The sequence below is a fragment of the Coregonus clupeaformis genome, unplaced genomic scaffold (assembly GCF_020615455.1).
Source record: "Coregonus clupeaformis isolate EN_2021a unplaced genomic scaffold, ASM2061545v1 scaf1848, whole genome shotgun sequence".
Lineage (NCBI taxonomy): Eukaryota > Metazoa > Chordata > Actinopteri > Salmoniformes > Salmonidae > Coregonus > Coregonus clupeaformis.
The window spans coordinates 100,353-106,488 of record NW_025535302.1 but is presented as its reverse complement, the minus strand read 5'-3'; positions in this window follow the sequence as shown (position 1 = coordinate 106,488).

The window sequence follows — 6,136 nt, the reverse complement described above, 5'->3', positions numbered from 1 at the left end:
AGGTGCTGTTTCCTCCAGTCAGTTCATCCTAACACTGTTCCTTTCTGCTACCTGTAGGTGCTGTTTCCTCCAGTCAGTTCATCCTAACACTGTTCCTCTGCTACCTGTAGGTGCTGTTTCCTCCAGTCAGTTCATCCTAACACTGTTCCTCTGCTACCTGTAGGTGCTGTTTCCTCCAGTCAGTTCATCCTAACACTGTTCCACTTTCTGCTACCTGTAGGTGCTGTTTCCTCCAGTCAGTTCATCCTAACACTGTTCCTCTGCTACCTGTAGGTGCTGTTTCCTCCAGTCAGTTCATCCTAACACTGTTCCTCTGCTACCTGTAGGTGCTGTTTCCTCCAGTCAGTTCATCCTAACACTGTTCCTTCTGCTACCTGTAGGTGCTGTTTCCTCCAGTCAGTTCATCCTAACACTGTTCCTCTGCTACCTGTAGGTGCTGTTTCCTCCAGTCAGTTCATCCTAACACTGTTCCTCTGCTACCTGTAGGTGCTGTTTCCTCCAGTCAGTTCATCCTAACACTGTTCCTCTGCTACCTGTAGGTGCTGTTTCCTCCAGTCAGTTCATCCTAACACTGTTCCTCTGCTACCTGTAGGTGCTGTTTCCTCCAGTCAGTTCATCCTAACACTGTTCCTCTGCTACCTGTAGGTGCTGTTTCCTCCAGTCAGTTCATCCTAACACTGTTCCTCTGCTACCTGTAGGTGCTGTTTCCTCCAGTCAGTTCATCCTAACACTGTTCCTCTGCTACCTGTAGGTGCTGTTTCCTCCAGTCAGTTCATCCTAACACTGTTCCTCTGCTACCTGTAGGTGCTGTTTCCTCCAGTCAGTTCATCCTAACACTGTTCCTCTGCTACCTGTAGGTGCTGTTTCCTCCAGTCAGTTCATCCTAACACTGTTCCTCTGCTACCTGTAGGTGCTGTTTCCTCCAGTCAGTTCATCCTAACACTGTTCCTCTGCTACCTGTAGGTGCTGTTTCCTCCAGTCAGTTCATCCTAACACTGTTCCTCTGCTACCTGTAGGTGCTGTTTCCTCCAGTCAGTTCATCCTAACACTGTTCCTCTGCTACCTGTAGGTGCTGTTTCCTCCAGTCAGTTCATCCTAACACTGTTCCTCTGCTACCTGTAGGTGCTGTTTCCTCCAGTCAGTTCATCCTAACACTGTTCCTCTGCTACCTGTAGGTGCTGTTTCCTCCAGTCAGTTCATCCTAACACTGTTCCTCTGCTACCTGTAGGTGCTGTTTCCTCCAGTCAGTTCATCCTAACACTGTTCCTCTGCTACCTGTAGGTGCTGTTTCCTCCAGTCAGTTCATCCTAACACTGTTCCTCTGCTACCTGTAGGTGCTGTTTCCTCCAGTCAGTTCATCCTAACACTGTTCCTCTGCTACCTGTAGGTGCTGTTTCCTCCAGTCAGTTCATCCTAACACTGTTCCTCTGCTACCTGTAGGTGCTGTTTCCTCCAGTCAGTTCATCCTAACACTGTTCCTCTGCTACCTGTAGGTGCTGTTTCCTCCAGTCAGTTCATCCTAACACTGTTCCTCTGCTACCTGTAGGTGCTGTTTCCTCCAGTCAGTTCATCCTAACACTGTTCCTCTGCTACCTGTAGGTGCTGTTTCCTCCAGTCAGTTCATCCTAACACTGTTCCTCTGCTACCTGTAGGTGCTGTTTCCTCCAGTCAGTTCATCCTAACACTGTTCCTCTGCTACCTGTAGGTGCTGTTTCCTCCAGTCAGTTCATCCTAACACTGTTCCTCTGCTACCTGTAGGTGCTGTTTCCTCCAGTCAGTTCATCCTAACACTGTTCCTCTGCTACCTGTAGGTGCTGTTTCCTCCAGTCAGTTCATCCTAACACTGTTCCTCTGCTACCTGTAGGTGCTGTTTCCTCCAGTCAGTTCATCCTAACACTGTTCCTCTGCTACCTGTAGGTGCTGTTTCCTCCAGTCAGTTCATCCTAACACTGTTCCTCTGCTACCTGTAGGTGCTGTTTCCTCCAGTCAGTTCATCCTAACACTGTTCCTCTGCTACCTGTAGGTGCTGTTTCCTCCAGTCAGTTCATCCTAACACTGTTCCTCTGCTACCTGTAGGTGCTGTTTCCTCCAGTCAGTTCATCCTAACACTGTTCCTCTGCTACCTGTAGGTGCTGTTTCCTCCAGTCAGTTCATCCTAACACTGTTCCTCTGCTACCTGTAGGTGCTGTTTCCTCCAGTCAGTTCATCCTAACACTGTTCCTCTGCTACCTGTAGGTGCTGTTTCCTCCAGTCAGTTCATCCTAACACTGTTCCTCTGCTACCTGTAGGTGCTGTTTCCTCCAGTCAGTTCATCCTAACACTGTTCCTCTGCTACCTGTAGGTGCTGTTTCCTCCAGTCAGTTCATCCTAACACTGTTCCTTCTCTGCTACCTGTAGGTGCTGTTTCCTCCAGTCAGTTCATCCTAACACTGTTCCTTCCCTGCTACCTGTAGGTGCTGTTTCCTCCAGTCAGTTCATCCTAACACTGTTCCTCTGCTACCTGTAGGTGCTGTTTCTTCCAGTCAGTTCATCCTAACACTGTTCCTCTGCTACCTGTAGGTGCTGTTTCCTCCAGTCAGTTCATCCTAACACTGTTCCTCTGCTACCTGTAGGTGCTGTTTCCTCCAGTCAGTTCATCCTAACACTGTTCCACTTCTGCTACCTGTAGGTGCTGTTTCCTCCAGTCAGTTCATCCTAACACTGCTCCTCTGCTACCTGTAGGTGCTTTTTCCTCCAGTCAGTTCATCCTAACACTGTTTCTCTGCTACCTGTAGGTACTGTTTCCTCCAGTCAGTTCATCCTAACACTGTTCCTCTGCTACCTGTAGATGCTGTTTCCTCCAGTCAGTTCATCCTAACACTGTTCCTCTGCTACCTGTAGGTGCTGTTTCCTCCAGTCAGTTCATCCTAACACTGTTCCTCTGCTACCTGTAGGTGCTGTTTCCTCCAGTCAGTTCATCCTAACACTGTTCCTCTGCTACCTGCAGGTGCTGTTTCCTCCAGTCAGTTCATCCTAACACTGTTCCTCTGCTACCTGTAGGTGCTGTTTCCTCCAGTCAGGATGGGATCTCTGCAGCAGAGGTGGAGCTGAGAGTCAGACCAGGAGACAACGTTGTTCTTCACTGTGACATCAGACACAACATAGAAACAGTCTGGATGAGAAACTGTTCTCGTGGGAGTGAAACGTGTGAAGTTTCAGTCTTCAAGTCGTTCAAGGACCCTGTCCCCCGCTTCACTTTCCTATGGAGGCGGTCTCGGAGATTCTATGACTTGCTGATTGAGAACGTCACTGAGTCTGACCTGGGACTGTACCACTGCGCCACCATGGGGAGAGAAGAGCAGGAGAGATCCGACGGGGCTGTGTATTACCTAGAGGTCTATCGCTATGGAAACGCCACCACAACCATTTCCTTTGGTAAGAACAAACTCCTATTTTTTTATTTTTTTACATGTTTCTGTTTTTATCGATTCGGTTTCATTTGGAAAAAGTCTATAAAGCGAATAAATGTCTTTATTTGACAAAAACAGACGGAGGAACATGGATTTTACCTTTGTATCATCAGAAGATTTTCACTGTCAAACAATATCAGTTTAAACACAACATTTCCATTTCCCTTCGTGTAACGTAGAAAGGACACAACGGTTGATGGTCTTAAAAGTACATAGAAAGTTGCCCACTGATAATGTACCTCACCATTAAACAGAGAACATCCATGACAGCCCTAACCCCGACTGTGTTCTGAGCTGGGTCCTGGTGCTGGCCTCCAAAGGTCTGTTTCTGCTCCTCGTTCCTGCTGCCTTCTGGGTCGTCGAAACACACGGTGAGTGAGTGAGGACATTGGGATACACGGCTACTGATATCAGTTAGTTTTTGTTACGTATCAAGGTGTCAGTCACTTAACTGAATGTCTGTTCCTCACCACTGGTTATGATGACCGTGTTGACCGTTTTTTCTGTTGTTGTTTTTTTAAATATTAGGAGCAAGGAGGAGCGGCAGAAAATAAGCGGAGACTGTAGCTGCTACGTCCCCTTAGAGATGTTTTGGGTTTTTCTACGATCAAATCAGTGTTGTTGTTTTTCCTAGAAACTCTTACAACACGTTTTGTCAATTCAGCCTTTATGCTTGTCTTTTTGGTTAAAGTTGTGTGTGTCACTCACTGCTCGAGGTGAACAGACCAATGAATTGATTCCCTTCTTACAGATTAGAATTCTCAATGATGTAAAAAGGCTCTCCTTATTTTTTCTGTAGCAATGTGACTGTTTTAGCATTTTATTTGATACTATGTCACCAAACAATAAATACTTACAAAACAATGATCAATTGGAAAGTTTGTCAACATTTATTTCATCATTATCAATTCACGCAGTTTCCTTTGAATAAAGTATTTAGTGCAGGTCCTTTTCCTAGGACCTTGACTTTGTCAATACTTTTCTTTAGATATCTTTGACCCTATCCTAGACACGCAAGACTATGAAACGGTCAATAAAATAAATTATATTTAATTAACAAACAAGTAAAAGATGTCATGAACATTTTCAACATAAAAGTTTCGAGAAACTAACCCCAAGGCACCTTCAAATAAAAGCTGTAAACAAATAACCTTGAAAAGAAAAACTGAACTTCCATCCCTAAAGGAAGTAAAAGAGCAGAACAATTCTCAAAAACGAGTTCATTTCATTTAATTAATTAATTGTTAAAAAATCAGCTCAGTTTCAAAGAAACAAAGAGCAACATGCTTTCAACCATGTTCAGGGTTACAAAATGCTGGTGATTGTCCCCAAATGTCCAGATTTTCCCTCTTGATTCTGAGAATCTTCTTACCAGGATTCCAGGAAAACCTGGGAATTTTGGGAAAGTTACCAACATGTTGCAACCGTACACATACTAGAAATCTCCCCCAAGCAAAGCTCTGTGACTGCACTGAGAAAAAAATATAGGAACCATTGAGAAGCACTGTGACTGCACTGACAAAAAGGTCTAGGAACCATTGAAAAGCACTGTGACTGCACTGACAAAAAGGTCTAGGGACCATTGAGAAGCACTGTGACTGCACTGACAAAAAGGTCTAGGGACCATTGAGAAGCACTGTGACTGCACTGACAAAAAAGGTCTAGGGACCATTGAGAAGCACTGTGACTGCACTGACAAAAAGGTCTAGGGACCATTGAGAAGCACTGTGACTGCACTGACAAAAAAGGTATAGGGACCATTGAGAAGCACTGTGACTGCACTGACAAAAAAGGTCTAGGGACCATTGAGAAGCACTGTGACTGCACTGACAAAAAGGTATAGGAACCATTGAACAGCACTGTGACTGCACTGACAAAAAAGGTCTAGGAACCATTGAGAAGCACTGTGACTGCACTGACAAAAAGGTCTAGGGACCATTGAACAGCACTCCCAATCCAAATAAACTACCAGTTGCTTCTATCATACAGGAGAAGAGCTCCTAAGAAATGCTCCTAGTAAAGAAATAAATACCTCAGTGCTAAACACCCAACGCTGAACATAGGAGGGGATCAAACATAGTATGGGATCACACTGCTTCGAAAAGGAAGCTGAAAACGGGACACCATCATTGGTCTACTTATTAAGACTTCCTTGCAGAGACAACATAAGGCACCATAGCTTATCTTACACCCTTCATCCTCTTTGTTCCTCTGAGGACCTCCGGCCAGAGGGGTACACTACAAAGCAGCATCAATGAGTTAGCCAGCTGACTTGCCTAAACGTTATGAAATATATATTTTTTTTTAACTTAAGCTTGAAATGGGCATTGTCTAATTGACTAAACAACCAAAAACACATATCTAAGTTTAGCTTTCTTAATGAACCAGGAAATAAATAGATACTTCTGGTTGTTTATCAAAGTTAGCTGGTTAATTGATTCCACTTTGTAGGATACCCCTCAGTCTTACATCGTTTTTTTTTTTTTTTTCATTTGGGAACATCAGACCACAGGAAACTACAATAAAGTTATACCAAACTTCCTGTTTCCTGTTGTCTTCCTGTTTTCAGACTATCCAGTCCAGTATGACTTGGATCAGTCTAAGAGACTGCTATGTCAACTTAAGAGTTTGGTACCTGCCATTGACTAGCCATTGCCAAAAGAACATGTGGTCCGGCAATCTGCGCA